Source organism: Penaeus monodon, chromosome 17, assembly GCF_015228065.2.
Source record: "Penaeus monodon isolate SGIC_2016 chromosome 17, NSTDA_Pmon_1, whole genome shotgun sequence".
NCBI classification, from domain to species: domain Eukaryota; kingdom Metazoa; phylum Arthropoda; class Malacostraca; order Decapoda; family Penaeidae; genus Penaeus; species Penaeus monodon.
This window is the reverse complement of record NC_051402.1, coordinates 19,461,933-19,464,591: the sequence shown is the minus strand read 5'-3', so window position 1 is coordinate 19,464,591 and position 2,659 is coordinate 19,461,933. Positions and strand designations below refer to the sequence as shown.

The 2,659-nt window shown below is 32.5% G+C and overlaps 1 non-coding gene across 1 annotated transcript; it reads left to right on the top strand.

The window, feature by feature from the left end:
• The first annotated feature begins 2,044 nt into the window (after positions 1-2,044).
• On the top strand, positions 2,045-2,175 carry LOC119583991. Its single transcript, XR_005229779.1, has one exon. It is a non-coding gene; the product is annotated as a U11 spliceosomal RNA (small nuclear RNA).
• The last annotated feature ends 484 nt before the right edge of the window (positions 2,176-2,659 follow it).

Sequence of the window (2,659 nt, the reverse complement as noted above, 5' to 3'; positions counted from 1 at the left end):
CCCAGGTTACATCTGTTTGAAGTATCAGTAATAAGGCATTTCCTTAACGGAGCCACACTACCCATTATAGGCAGGGCATTTGTTCACTTCACTAACTTGAAACCCTACTCCTAAGATACTGTGAGTCAGGAAGAATTGATTAGGAGTTATAATAAAATATAAACAATATATATGTAACAATTCCTGATAGTATGAACTATGGGAGTTCATATGATTTCACTTGTAAACTTTTGACCCCAATAATAGTGGCATTAGAGAGAGGAAAAAGTGATAAGGAAATAACCAGTGCTTCCTGTAACAGTGGCATTAAACAACTTGATGCCCTACTTATTTTGCAATCCCTCACAGAAGACATGCTCAAATTACAGTATTATGGGATCACAGGATCAATTCTTCACTGAATCACAGCCTTTCTAACATGTAGGAGCCAACGTGTCCTGCTCGAAGATCCATCTTCTGTCTCAGTCTGTCTCTTCTGATGTTCCCCAAAGCATCGATTCTTGGTCCTCTTCATTTCTGTACATTAATGACCTTGCACTCTCCGCACTATCCCCATAAATGCAAGATTCTCCAATTCACTAGAGCATGTACACAAGTATAGTACATCCATACTATACAAAAGCTGACACCTATAGAGACCTAGGAGTACACCTCACGCATAACCTCAGCTTGAACACACAAATTGACTTCATTACAACGCCGGGGTTCCTAAGGAGAAACCTACAAAATTGTACGACAGATGTTAAAGGCATAGCTTCGAACATGCTTGTACAACCAACACTGGAGTATTGTAAGCTCTATGGAGACCCTACACCAAACACATGAGCTAGGTAACTAATATAAGAGAGAATTATTTTTGCTGGCAAAAAATCACTAATTTTCGAATCACAGTAAAGTTACTCTCTGTGAATGATATAATCATTTCAGAACTCATCACTACTTTTTCAGATACATATATTGAATACGGAAACCGGTGATCTTGCAGTTGGTTATACCTTGTAATTGCATATATGTGAACAAAGATGTAAATCTAAGGCTATATATGATTTCTCGAAGCATGTGCACATTGAATCTGCAAAGGGTAGATTTTTCTATGACTTTAGTTGATGCTGATTAAAGTATAAGTAGCTAACTTTGCCAACTAAAGTCTAACTTAGATAATATATATATATATATATATATATATATATATATATATATATATAATATTATATATATATATATATATATATATATATATATATATATAATTATATATATATAATATATATATATATATATATATATATATATATATATTATATATATATAATTTTTTTTTCTTTTTTTTTAGTTCACAATAACGAGCCTCAGTGTAACTATAGCCTGTGGTTGATTGATTTTACCTGACCCAATGTTTCCATATTTATAAACGTGGCCCATTGTGTTATAAACTGAAAAAAATTGTTTAGTTTGCCCTGAAATCCGAGTTAATTCCTCGCGTTTTCTATGGTGACCATTCTAGATTTATTTTGAAATATTGAGATAAATGTTTTCTCCTTTTATGATTTAGTATATTAGGTATGGTTCTCTATACGCAATGAGCTTACAACATAAATTAAAATTAATGGTGGAGAGGAAAAATATCAAATGTATCATATCTAATAATTAGGGGAAACGAAAAGATATTTATGTTGGAGACGAAAATACAAGAAACTATACTGTAAAACTGTAAAAAAAAAAAGTTCAAATAATCAAGCAACGAAAATACCATTCTATTGAAAAAAGATGAATAATTTTCAAAGTATAATTTTCCATCTATATACATTCAGCCTCTATTTTCATATATATTAATGAAAAATGTAATATCCTATTGACAATATCTATCAATAAAGAATATAAACATTCCCAAGTTAATATCTAAAATATGTAATTCTATATAACTAACAAAAGAAAAAAATACTAAACTTCCTCTTTAAAATATATTGACATACAGTTGTACAATTATTCTGAATACGCCGAAAATATTCATTATAGAGAAACTGTGCGGTAGGGTGAACTATTATAAAAGGGTGTCTGTCGTACTGACTGGCACATCGGACTTACCTCCGGTGGGGTATGGCCATCAAGACATACCCGACACGCAATTTTTTATAATAGAGGGAAGTTTGCAAGCTTCATCGCTCGGACGCCCTCTTCATTAGTCACTATTAAAACATAATTGGGGGAAGAGCGATATTTGTCATTCCTCAGTTCATGATGGTTTACATTTTATATACCCACAATGTCATTATCATTAGAGATATGAGATGAATAGATGTATGTTTATGTGCGCACACACATATGGAATTCATGTCGAACAAGAAAGGAGAGAAAGAAAACACGAATATGCCGAATGCTTTTTCGTATTATTGCACGGCATATTCGTGTTTTCTTATTCATCTCTTCGTTGTTTTATTTCCAGACACACACACACACATACACACACACACACACACACACACACACACACACACACACACACACACACACACACACACATATATATATATATATATATATATATATATATATATATATATATATATATATATGTGTGTGTGTGTGTGTGTGTGTGTGTGTGTGTGTGTGTGTGTGTGTGTGTGTGTACACACATGTAAATCTCAATCTCTCTCTCTCT